At 46.9% G+C, this 12,805-nt stretch overlaps 2 long non-coding RNA genes across 3 annotated transcripts in view; one reads left to right on the forward strand and one right to left on the reverse strand.

The window, feature by feature from the left end:
- The window catches only part of LOC148004294 (uncharacterized), an 82,542-nt gene that overhangs the window by 68,566 nt on the left and 1,171 nt on the right, over positions 1–12,805 (forward strand). The window lies entirely within an intron of this gene.
- LOC148004295 (uncharacterized) lies at positions 6,235–7,100 on the reverse strand. Its single transcript, XR_015628226.1, has 2 exons — positions 6,985–7,100; positions 6,235–6,639 (listed from the first exon to the last, which is right to left on the reverse strand). It is a non-coding gene; the product is annotated as an uncharacterized LOC148004295 (long non-coding RNA).

Below are 12,805 nucleotides of genomic sequence, written 5' to 3' on the forward strand. Positions count from 1 at the left end.
GGTCTCGAGCACCTTCAAGCTCTTCCAGTTCTTTCTCTGATTCCTTCAACGGGGGACCTATTCTCAGTTCAGTGGTTTGCTGCTAGCATTCGCCTCTGTATTTGCTGTATTCTGGCTGTGTCTCTCAGGAGCGATCTACATCCGGCTCCTGTCGGTCTGCACTTCTTTGCTTCATCCATCTTGTCTAATTGGGTGGCTGTATATGTATGGGCCACCTGTGGGGCAGGCTCTGAATGGGTGTTCCTTCAGTCTCTGTTTTAATCTTTGCCTCTCCCTTCCCTGCCAAGGGTATTCTTTTTCCTCATTTAAAGAAGGAGTGAAGCATTCACATTTTGATCATCCGTCTTGAGTTTCCTTTGTTCTAGGGATCTAGGGTAATTCAAGCATTTGGGCTAATAGCCACTTATCAATGAGTGCATACCATGTATGTCTTTCTGTGAGTGGGTTAGCTCACTCAGGATGATATTTTCCAGTTCCAACCATTTGCCTACGAATTTCATAAACTCGTTGTTTTTGATAGCTGAGTAATATTCCATTGTGTAGATGTACCACATTTTCTGTATCCATTCCTCTGTTGAAGGGCATCTGGGTTCTTTCCAGTTTCTGGCTATTATAAATAAGGCTGCGATGAACATAGTGGAGCACGTGTCTCTTTTATATGTTGAGGCATCTTTTGGGTATATGCCCAAGAGAGGTATGGCTGGATCCTCAGGCAGTTCAATGTCCAATTTTCTGAGGAACCTCCAGACTGATTTCCAGAATGGTTTTACCAGTCTGCAATCCCACCAACAATGGAGGAGTGTTCCTCTTTCTCCACATCCTCGCCAGCATCTGCTGTCACCTGAGTTTTTGATCTTAGCCATTCTCACTGGTGTGAGGTGAAATCTCAGGGTTGTTTTGATTTGCATTTCCCTTATGACTAAAGATGTTGAACATTTCTTTAGGTGTTTCTCAGCCATTCGGCATTCCTCAGCTGTGAATTCTTTGTTTAGCTCTGAACCCCATTTTTTAATAGGGTTATTTGTTTCCCTGCGGTCTAACTTCTTGAGTTCTTTGTATATTTTGGATATAAGGCCTCTATCTGTTATAGGATTGGTAAAGATCTTTTCCCAATCTTTTGGTTGCCGTTTTGTCCTAACCACAGTGTCCTTTGCCTTACAGAAGCTTTGCAGTTTTATGAGATCCCATTTGTCGATTCTTGATCTTAGAGCATAAGCCATTGGTGTTTTGTTCAGGAAATTTTTCCCAGTGCCCATGTGTTCCAGATGCTTCCCTAGTTTTTCTTCTATTAGTTTGAGTGTGTCTGGTTTGATGTGGAGGTCCTTGATCCACTTGGACTTAAGCTTTGTACAGGGTGATAAGCATGGATCGATCTGCATTCTTCTACATGTTGCCCTCCAGTTGAACCAGCACCATTTGCTGAAAATGCTATCTTTTTTCCATTGGATGGTTTTGGCTCCTTTGTCAAAAATCAAGTGACCATAGGTGTGTGGGTTCATTTCTGGGTCTTCAATTCTATTCCATTGGTCTATCTGTCTGTCTCTGTACCAATACCATGCAGTTTTTATCACTATTGCTCTGTAATACTGCTTGAGTTCAGGGATAGTGATTCCCCCTGAAGTCCTCTTATTGTTGAGGATAGCTTTAGCTATCCTGGGTTTTTTGTTATTCCAGATGAATTTGCAAATTGTTCTGTCTAACTCTTTGAAGAATTGGATTGGTACTTTGATGGGGATTGCATTGAATCTGTAGATTGCTTTTGGTAAAATGGCCATTTTTACTATATTAATCCTGCCAATCCATGAGCATGGGAGATCTTTCCATCTTCTGAGGTCTTCTTCAATTTCTTTCCTCAGTGTCTTGAAGTTCTTATTCTACAGATCTTTTACTTGCTTGGTTAAAGTCACACCGAGGTACTTTATATTATTTGGGTCTATTATGAAGGGTGTCGTTTCCCTAATTTCTTTCTCGGCTTGTTTCTCTTTTGTATAGAGGAAGGCAACTGATTTATTTGAGTTAATTTTATACCCAGCCACTTTGCTGAAGTTGTTTATCAGCTTTAGTAGTTCTCTGGTGGAACTTTTGGGATCACTTAAATATACTATCATGTCGTCTGCAAATAGTGATATTTTGACCTCTTCTTTTCCGATCTGTATCCCCTTGATCTCCTTTTGTTGTCTGATTGCTCTGGCTAGAACTTCAAGAACTATGTTGAATAAGTAGGGAGAGAGTGGGCAGCCTTGTCTAGTCCCTGATTTTAGTGGGATTGCTTCAAGTTTCTCTCCATTTAGTTTAATGTTAGCAACTGGTTTGCTGTATATGGCTTTTACTATGTTTAGGTATGGGCCTTGAATACCTATTCTTTCCAGGACTTTTATCATGAAGGGGTGTTGAATTTTGTCAAATGCTTTCTCAGCATCTAATGAAATGATCATGTGGTTCTGTTCTTTCAGTTTGTTTATATGATGGATCACGTTGATGGTTTTCCTTATATTAAACCATCCCTGCATGCCTGGGATGAAGCCTACTTGATCATGGTGGATGATTGTTTTGATGTGCTCTTGAATTCGGTTTGCCAGAATTTTATTGAGTATTTTTGCGTCGATATTCATAAGGGAAATTGGTCTGAAGTTCTCTTTCTTTGTTGGGTCTTTGTGTGGTTTAGGTATAAGAGTAATTGTGGCTTCATAGAAGGAATTCGGTAGGGCTCCATCTGTTTCAATTTTGTGGAATAGTCTGGATAATATTGGTATAAGGTCTTCTATGAAGGTTTGATAGAATTCTGCACTAAACCCGTCTGGACCTGGGCTCTTTTTGGTTGGGAGACCTTTAATGACTGCTTCTATTTCCTTAGGAGTTATGGGGTTGTTTAACTGGTTTATCTGTTCCTGATTTAACTTCGATACCTGGTATCTGTCTAGGAAATTGTCCATTTCCTGAAGATTTTCAAGTTTTGTTGAATATAGGTTTTTATAGTAAGATCTGATGATTTTTTGAATTTCCTCTGAATCTGTAGTTATGTCTCCCTTTTCATTTCTGATTTTGTTAATTTGGACGCACTCTCTGTGTCCTCTCGTTAGTCTGGCTAAGGGTTTATCTATCTTGTTGATTTTCTCAAAGGACCAACTTTTGGTTCTGTTGATTCTTTCTATGGTCCTTTTTGTTTCTACTTGGTTGATTTCAGCTCTGAGTTTGATTATTTCCTGCCTTCTACTCCTCCTGGGTGTATTTGCTTCTTTTTGTTCTAGAGCTTTTAGGTGTGCTGTCAAGCTGCTGACATATGCTCTTTCCTGTTTCTTTCTGCAGGCACTCAGCGCTATGAGTTTTCCTCTTAGCACAGCTTTCATTGTGTCCCATAAGTTTGGGTATATTGTACCTTCATTTTCATTAAATTCTAAAAAGTTTTTAATTTCTTTCTTTATTTCTTCCTTGACCAGGTTATCATTGAGTAGAGCATTGTTCAATTTCCACGTATATGTGGGCATTCTTCCCTTATTGTTATTGAAGACCAGTTTTAGGCCGTGGTGGTCCGATAGCACGCATGGGATTATGGGCCCGTTTTTTGACCAATTATATGGTCAATTTTGGAGAAAGTACCATGAGGAGCTGAGAAGAAGGTATATCCTTTTGCTTTAGGATAGAATGTTCTATAAATATCCGTTAAGTCCATTTGGCTCATGACTTCTCTTAGTCTGTCTACATCTCTGTTTAATTTCTGTTTCCATGATCTGTCCATTGATGAGAGTGGGGTGTTGAAATCTCCCACTATTATTGTGTGAGGTGCAATGTGTGTTTTGACCTTTAGTAAGGTTTCTTTTACATATGTAGGTGCCCTTGTATTTGGGGCATAGATATTTAGGAATGAGACTTCATCTTGGTGGATTTTTCCTTTGATGAATATGAAGTGTCCTTCCTTACCTTTTTTGATGACTTTTAGTTGAAAATTGATTTTATTTGATATTAGAATGGCTACTCCAGCTTGCTTCTTCTGACCATTTGCTTGGAAAATTGTTTTCCAGCCTTTCACTCTGAGGTAATGTCTGTCTTTGTCTCTGAGGTGTGTTTCCTGTAGGCAGCAGAATGCAGGGTCCTCGTTGCGTATCCAGTTTGTTAATCTATGTCTTTTTATTGGGGAGTTGAGGCCATTGATATTGAGAGATATTAAGGAATAGTGATTATTGCTTCCCGTTATATTCATATTTGGAAGTGAGGTTATGTTTGTGTGCTTTCATTCTCTTTGTTTTGTTGCCAAGATGATTAGTTTCTTGCTTCTAGGGTATAGCTTGCCTCCTTATGTTGGGCTTTACCATTTATTATCCTTTGTAGTGCTGGACTTGTAGAAAGATATTGTGTAAATTTGGTTTTGTCATGGAATATCTTGGTTTCTCCATCTATGTTAATTGAGAGTTTTGCAGGATACAGTAACCTGGGCTGGCATTTGTGTTCTCTTAGGGTCTGTATGACATCTGTCCAGGATCTTCTGGCCTTCATAGTTTCTGGCGAAAAGTCTGGTGTGATTCTGATAGGTCTGCCTTTATATGTTACTTGACCTTTTTCCCTTACTGCTTTTAATATTCTTTCTTTATTTTGTGCGTTTGGTGTTTTGACAATTATGTGACGGGAGGTGTTTCTTTTCTGGTCCAATCTATTTGGAGTTCTGTAGGCTTCTTGTATGTCTATGGGTATCTCTTTTTTTAGGTTAGGGAAGTTTTCTTGTATGATTTTGTTGAAGATATTTACTGGTCCTTTGAGGTGGGAGTCTTCACTCTCTTCTATACCTATTATCCTTAGGTTTGATCTTCTCATTGAGTCCTGGATTTCCTGTATGTTTTGGACCAGTAGCTTTTTCCGCTTTACATTATCTTTGACAGTTGAGTCAATGATTCCTATGGAATCTTCTGCTCCCGAGATTCTCTCTTCCATCTCTTGAATTCTGTTGGTGAAGCTTGTATCTACAGCTCCTTGTCTTTTCTTTTGATTTTCTATGTCCAGGGTTGTTTCCATGTGTTCTTTCTTGATTGCTTCTATTTCCATTTTTAATTCCTTCAACTGTTTGATTGTGTTTTCCTGGAATTCTTTCAGGGATTTTTGCGATTCCTCTCTGTAGGCTTCTACTTGTTCTCTAAGGGAGTTCTTTATGTCTTTCTTGAAGTCCTCCAGCATCATGATCAAATATGATTCTGAAACCAGGTCTTGCTTTTCTGGTGTGTTTGGATATTCCGTGTTTGCTTTGGTGGGAGAATTGGGCTCCGATGATGCCATGTAGTCTTGGTTTCTGTTGCTTGGGTTCCTGCGCTCGCCTCTCGCCATCAGATTATCTCCAGTGTTACTTTGTTCTGCTATTTCTGACAGTGGCTAGACTGTCCTATAACCTGTGTGTCAGGAGTGCTGTAGACCTGTTTTCCTGTTTTCTTTCAGCCAGTTATGGGGACAGAGTGTTCTGCTTTCGGGCGTGTAGTTTTTCCTCTCTACAGGTCTTCAGCTGTTCCTGTGGGCCTGTGTCTTGAGTTCACCAGGCAGGTTTCTTGCAGGGGAAAAGTTGGTCCTACCTGTGGTTCTGAAAAGCTCTCAGGGAGAACTTTCCCTCGGGATGGAGACCCTCCAACTCCAAAGACCAGACCGAGACACCACAGGATGCAATCAGCAAGAGGATTTGGTTTATTGTTGGGATACACAGGCACAGACACCTGCGGGCGCTTCAGTCACTCGGGGGACTGGCGCACCCCACGGAACCAAGGATGGGCTTTTATAGGATTTTGGGGAGCAGAAGCAAGCATACAGAAGCAGATGCATGGTTACAGGGATATAATTGGTGGATTCTAATATGGCAAGGGTTTAGCTTGGGGGCAAGTTTCCTAGCTACCTTCCTGAAACATAACGGCTGACTCGGCCCCCCAAGGGTTCAGCCCGGGGGCAAGTTTCTTAGCTACCTTCTTGGAACATAACGGCTGACTCGGCCCCCCACCAGGGTGTGGGACCTCTCCCGGGGCTTTTCTCATTGTCAGGTGTTCAACGGCAGTCCTCCTGTTGCCAGGCCTTCAACCAAACACATCTTGTTTGGCAGCCGCTGTGTACTCAGTGTTCTAACCTTTTCCTGAACCAGTCATCTTAAGTACAGCCTTGTAAAATGGCGTTACTGCTGTTAAGCTGGGGTCTTTCATTCCCCCATTTTTTTTGCTAACTTTGAGTGAAATCTTTCACTCGACTTGGTCAAGAAATTTCTGTCTGGTGGGGGCTTATTCCCCCACTGACTCTAGGCCACAAAAGGGCTAGGAGGAGCCACGTAGGAGTTTTAACTTTAAGGGGTTTGGAATGTGCTGAACTCTCCATGTCTGGGGTGTAGTGTTGTGATTAGTCAATTCTTCAGACCAGACTGCCTTGACGTGTGGTGCGTGGATCTAAGCCGAGACTCCGTCTACCTTTAGGGCGGTCGGGGTAGTCAGGAGGACGGTGTAGGGTCCTTTTCACCGTGGCTCGAGATTCTTGGTCTGGTGTCTGTGCACCCACACGGTGTCTCTAATCTGGAACGGGTGTGGCACCACCGGATGTTCAAGCTTGTCCTGGTAGGCAGCGGCCAAAGGTCTCCAGACGTCTCTCTGCACAATCTGTAGGGCCTGTAAATGGGCCCTCAGAGAAGGGCTGTCAGCAAAATCAGCAATGTTTGAATCAAAGAAATGGACAAATGGGGGTGGTGTTCTATATATTATTTCAAAAGGAGTTAGACCATGGGGGCCCGGGGTATTCTGGGCCCGATATAGAACTAGGGGAAGGAGGGCCACCCAATCCTTTGAGCCAGTTGCAAGCGTAAGTTTGGATAAAGTCTCTTTAATTGTTCTATTCATGCGTTCTACCTGACCTGAACTCTGGGGTCTATAGGCACAATGTAATTTCCAATCAATCCCCAGCAATTTGGCCACCAACTGACTTACTTGGGAGACAAAAGTGGGCCCGTTGTCCGACCTCAACGCTTGAGGCATGTCATACCTGGGAAAGATTTCCTCGAGGAGCTTCTTGGTGACCATTTTTGTAGTCTCGTGCTTCGTGGGGAAGGCTTTGACCCATCCTGAGAAGGTGTCTACAAACACTAGGAGATACTTGTATCTATATATATCTGGTTTAATTTCAGTGAAATCAATTTCCCAATGGATGTCGGGACGGTGTCCCCTAGGACGAACTCCTTGTCCAATCATGGTCCTTCCCGGGTTAACCTGAGCGCAAGCTTTGTAACTCTCAGTCACCTTTTGTATCGCTTTGTCTCAATTTAAAAAAAAACACAGATTTATCTCTTCTCGATCTAGTAAGGTTTTTATCTTCTTATGTAAAAAGGAGATCAATTCAAAAGTCATTTTTATTGGCATAACTGTCTTTCCTTTGTAGACCCACTGTTTTAGTTGAGGGTGGTAGATGGCCCCCATTTTTTCTAGGAGCTCTATGTCCTCATGGGCATAAACCCAACTGGTTTGTCCCACTGGTGGGGGCGTGGGTTGGTCTGGGCTATTTAAGGGTAAGATTTGTTTGTTCATGGCCACTTCTCGCGCCGTGGCATCGGCCAGCCGGTTTCTTCGTGCCTCTGGGTTGTGCCCCTTCTGGTGTCCTGGACAATACATAATACTCAGTCTTTTGGGCAAGAATAGGGCTTCTAAGAGGGCCAGAATTTCAGCCTTATTTTTAATATCTTTACCCTCAGATGTGAGCAGCCCCCGCCTCCGGTAGATCTCCCCGTGGATGTGTGCCGTGGCAAAGGCATAGCGGCTGTCTGTATATATATTTAGCCTCTTACCTTTTGTCATCTTGAGCGCCTGAGTCAAGGCGATGAGTTCAGCCCGTTGTGCGGAGGTACCAGCAGGCAGGGCTTTTGCCCAAATTACTTTGTCCTCCGTAGTGACCGCAGCTCCAGCCTTTTGCTCTCCCTCTGCCAAGAAGCTGCTGTCATCTGTGTACCATGTGTGGTCAGCATTCTGAAGAGGCTGGTCCGATAGGTCCGGCCTGGTTCCATGTACTTCTGCGAGGATTTGTAGGCAGTCATGCTGTTCTGCCTCCTCTGGTAGAGGAAGCAAGGTGGCAGGATTGAGGGCGACTACGGGCCCAAACTGAACCCGTTCTGCATCTAGTAACAAGGCTTGGTGTGAGAATTAGAGAGCCAGCGGTCTGGGGGCTGCTTTACCAAGGCCTCCACTGCGTGGGGTGTTAGGATGGTGAGTGGCTGTCCCAAAGTCAATTTTCCAGTGTCCTTGATCAGGACAGCAATAGCAGCCACCATCCTTAGGCACGGTGGCCAGCCGGAGGCCACAGGGTCTAATTTCTTAGACAGGTAGGCCACAGGGCGTTTCCAGGGTCCCAACCTTTGTGTTAGGACCCCTTTAGCATACCCCTGTTTCTCATCGATGAACAGTTCAAAAGGTTTGTAGGAGTATGAGGGTGGGATGTTGAACCCTAAAGTCAGGAGCAAATTGTAAGGGTTTGGAACAGTCGGATGAATATCTTCTACCCTCTTGTTGACCTCTCTCAAGTCTTGTACTGGCCTATAATCTCCAGTGTTGGGTTTCTTAACAGGCAGAAGAGGCGTATTCCAAGGCGACCGGCAGGGGACTAGGATGCCTTGATCTAGAAGCCTCGTAATGTGAGGCCTTATACCTTGATAAGCTTCATGTGACAGGGGGTATTGTTTTATGGAGACTGGAGTTGTAATTAAGGGGGGCTGTTGGAGCGCCAACCCCATCTCACCAGTCTCTGTCCAAGCCAGTGTCCTGTCCAGGTTTATAGGGTTAGAACTTGAAGGGGAGTTCCGTGGGGGCCAGTTATTTGGGCCCCTCCTTCCTCAAAATGAATTTGTGTTTTTAGTTTGGTGAGCAGGTCACGGCCCAGCAGAGGGTACGGGCAGTCCGGAACATGTAAGAAGGAATGGGTCACCTTACCAGTAGCCAGCTGAACCCGGCGGTCCGTAGTCCATCGGTATTGTTTCTCACCAGTAGCTCTTTGTACCCAGGCCGTCCGGTCGCTGAGTTGTCTTGAAGCTTGGGTGAGGACTGAATGTTGGGCTCCTGTGTCTACCAGGAAAGTAACCGGCTGCCCCCCAACTTTAAGCGTTACCCTGGGCTCAGGGGGGGGGGCCTCCTGGCCATGACCTCCCTAATCTTTATCTAGAGCCAAGAGGGAGGTTTGTGGTCGAGGCTTTCGGGGTCCGCCAGGCTTCTTGGGGGCACTCTCTGGCCCAGTGCCCTTTCTCTTTGTAATAGGCACATTGATCTTTATCCAGCTTCAGCCCCTTTCGAGCTCCCCACTATCTCCCTTCCTTTCTTGGCCCTGTACTACGGCGGCCAAGATTTGACTCAATTCTTTTTCTTATTAAAAATCTTTTTAGCTTCTTTAAGTAAATCCTGTAATGTATAGCCCTGTAAATTTTCTAACCTCTGTAACTTAGTCCTGATATCTGGAGCAGCCTGCCAGATGAAGGACATAGAGACACTCGTCATTTGTCCTGGGTCATCTGGGTCATAGGGAGTGTACATACGGTAGGCCTCCTTAAGTCTCTCTAGAAAGGCGGAGGGAGTTTCCCCTGCTTCCTGTAATACCTGTTTTACCTGAGCCAAATTAGTAGGGCGTCGTATAGCCCCTCGGAGACCCGCTAGAAGCAACTGGCGATAAAGGCGTAGGTGTCCCTTACCTTCAGCTGTATTAAAATCCCAGTTTGGTCCTCAGGCAGCTGGGTGGGACGCCCATCATCTCCCAGAACATGCTTTCTGGCCTCTAGGAACACTCCTTGTTTTTTTTTTTTTGAGGTTAAGAGGGCCTGTAAGAGCTGTTGGCAGTCATCCTAAGTAGGCTGGTGGGTAAGTAAAACAGATTCTATTAGGTCGGTGAGTGCCATCGGATCTTTGGAGAAAGAAGGGTTGTGTTGTTTCCAATTGTAAATGTCAGCTGCTGAAAACGGCCAGTATTGGGTCTGGCCACCGGTTCCCTGTCTAAGTGGGAAAGCCTGGGAGGTTGTATCTGGCACCACCTCGTGCTTATTGTGCGATCTCCCTGCGACAGGGGAGAAACCCTTATCAGACTGTGGCCCGGCAACTGATCTGGCCGGCGGCTCTGCCTCCTCTGTTTTAGCCGGGCCTGTCAGAGAGAAGATCTATGAGAGGGGAGTTTGGGTCTGTCGGGAGGACAGGTTTCTTAGAAGGCTCTGATTTCACAAAGGTAGAGAGAGGAAGACGTGGCCGGCGGACCGGGCGGGGCCGAGGGGACAGGCTGGGGGTTGAGGGGAGGCCAATTCGGGTCCACGAAGGGTTCCGCCCAGGGGGAGGGTTTTAAGGCGAGACTCTCTCAAGTGATAATATAAGAAACCTGGTCAGGATGTCCGTGGACGACCCGATCTTTAACCTGTAAAATAATGATCTTATTAAATGTGCCATTCATTGGCCATCCGGCTCCGAAGGTGGGCCACTCGGATGTGTAGAGAGTCTGCCATTTTCCTTTTTTAACCTCGACGGACTGGTTGTGTGCCCGGTCGTGGACGTCTTTCCAATGATCAAGAGTGAGACTTAGGGGCGTTGTTAGGGACTGTCCCATGTTAGTTCTAAGGAAGATTAGAACACGGAGAAAACAAACAACACCAACAGTCAAACAAACAACAGACAGGCGTGTTGCACGGCTTTGGTACCAAACTGAAAGCAAAAAGTCAGATAGAGGTGGCAAAAGTCCGGGGCCCTCTGAAAGCCAAAAATACAGACAGAGTGCCGTTAGTCCGGATCTTTCTCAGATAGAGGTGGCAAAGGTCCGGGGCCCTCTGAAAGCCAAAAATACAGACAGAGGTGCCGTTAGTCCGGATCTTTCTCCTCTCCCAGATTGGGGCCCGAAAAGTCGGGCCCCTAGCACCCTTGGAACGTCTTCCAGGGCTGCGGGGCGAGAAGTCCGAGCTCGTCAGCTCCTTCTTCGTCCCGCCCAAATTCCAAACAACCTGGCTGAGCACTCACAGAACAGACCTGGCTGAGTGCTCACAGAACCTGGCTGAGCGCTCACAGAACAGACTTGGCTGAGCGCCCACAGAACAGACCTGGCTGAGCGCTCACAGAACAGACCTGGCTGAGCGCTCACAGAACAGACAGAATAAGGTAGAACGAGACAAAATTAGACAGACAGACAGACGTCGGCCGGCTTACCTCCCAGTGGGTGGTCGGTGGTCCCTGGGTGGAGGATCTCCTTTCCCGGCCAATGCACCAAATGAAAAGCTCTCAGGGAGAACTTTCCCTCGGGATGGAGACCCTCCAACTCCAAAGACCAGACCGAGACACCACAGGATGCAATCAGCAAGAGGATTTGGTTTATTGTTGGGATACACAGGCACAGACACCTGCGGGCGCTTCAGTCACTCGGGGGACTGGCGCACCCCACGGAACCAAGGATGGGCTTTTATAGGATTTTGGGGAGCAGAAGCAAGCATACAGAAGCAGATGCATGGTTACAGGGATATAATTGGTGGATTCTAATATGGCAAGGGTTTAGCTTGGGGGCAAGTTTCCTAGCTACCTTCCTGAAACATAACGGCTGACTCGGCCCCCCAAGGGTTCAGCCCGGGGGCAAGTTTCTTAGCTACCTTCTTGGAACATAACGGCTGACTCGGCCCCCCACCAGGGTGTGGGACCTCTCCCGGGGCTTTTCTCATTGTCAGGTGTTCAACGGCAGTCCTCCTGTTGCCAGGCCTTCAACCAAACACATCTTGTTTGGCAGCCGCTGTGTACTCAGTGTTCTAACCTTTTCCTGAACCAGTCATCTTAAGTACAGCCTTGTAAAATGGCGTTACTGCTGTTAAGCTGGGGTCTTTCATTTCCAAGGCTCAAGTTTGCTCGTGGGGTACTGCCTAAGTCCTCTCCGCTGTGGCAGCAACCGGGAAAATCTGTGCCGCTCCTTCTGGGAGCCTCCGTGCACCAGGGTTTCAGATGACGTTTGGTGTTTTCCTCTGGCGCCTGGATGTGCACAGAGTGCAGTCTCTTCTGGTTTCCCAGGCGTGTCCGCCTCTCTGAAGGTTCAGCTCTCCCTCCCACGGGATTTGGGTGCAGAGAACTGTTTATCCGGTCTGTTTCCTTCAGGTTCCGGCAGTGTCTCAGGCGCAGGGGTCCTGCCGCTCCCGGGCCCTCCCCTACGGGAACCCAGAGGCCTTATACAGTTGCCTCTTGGGCCAGGGATGTGGGCAGGGGTGGGCAGTGTTGGTGGTCTCCTCCGCTCTGCAGCCTCAGGAGTGCCCACCTGATCAGGCGGTGAGGTCTCTCTCCCACGGGGTTTGGGAGCAGAGAGCTGCTGCGGTCCGGGATCCGCCGGTGTGGGACTTCCGGTAAACACAGGAAGTGCCCGGCCTTAGAGGAATTTTGCCTCTGTGTGTCCTGAGTTCACCAGGCAGGTTTCTTGCAGGGGAAAAGTTGGTCCTACCTGCAGTTCCAAGGCTCAAGTTTGCTCGTGGGGTACTGCCTAAGTCCTCTCCGCTGTGGCAGCAACCGGGAAGATCTGCGCTGCTCTTTCCAGGAGCCTCCGTGCACCAGGGTTCCAGATGGCGTTTGGTGTTTTCCTCTGGCGCCTGGATGTGCACAGAGTGCAGTCTCTTCTGGTTTCCCAGGCGTGTCCGCCTCTCTGAAGGTTCAGCTCTCCCTCCCACGGGTTTTGGGTGCAGAGAACTGTTTATCCGGTCTGTTTCCTTCAGGTTCCGGCAGTGTCTCAGGCGCAGGGGTCCTGCTGCTCCCGGGCCCTCCCCTACGGGAACCCAGAGGCCTTATACAGTTGCCTCTTGGGCCAGGGATGTGGGCAGGGGTGGGCAGTGTTGGTG

This window comes from Rattus norvegicus, chromosome 8 (assembly GCF_021556685.1).
Source record: "Rattus norvegicus strain SHRSP/BbbUtx chromosome 8, alternate assembly SHRSP_T2T, whole genome shotgun sequence".
NCBI classification, from domain to species: Eukaryota; Metazoa; Chordata; class Mammalia; order Rodentia; family Muridae; genus Rattus; species Rattus norvegicus.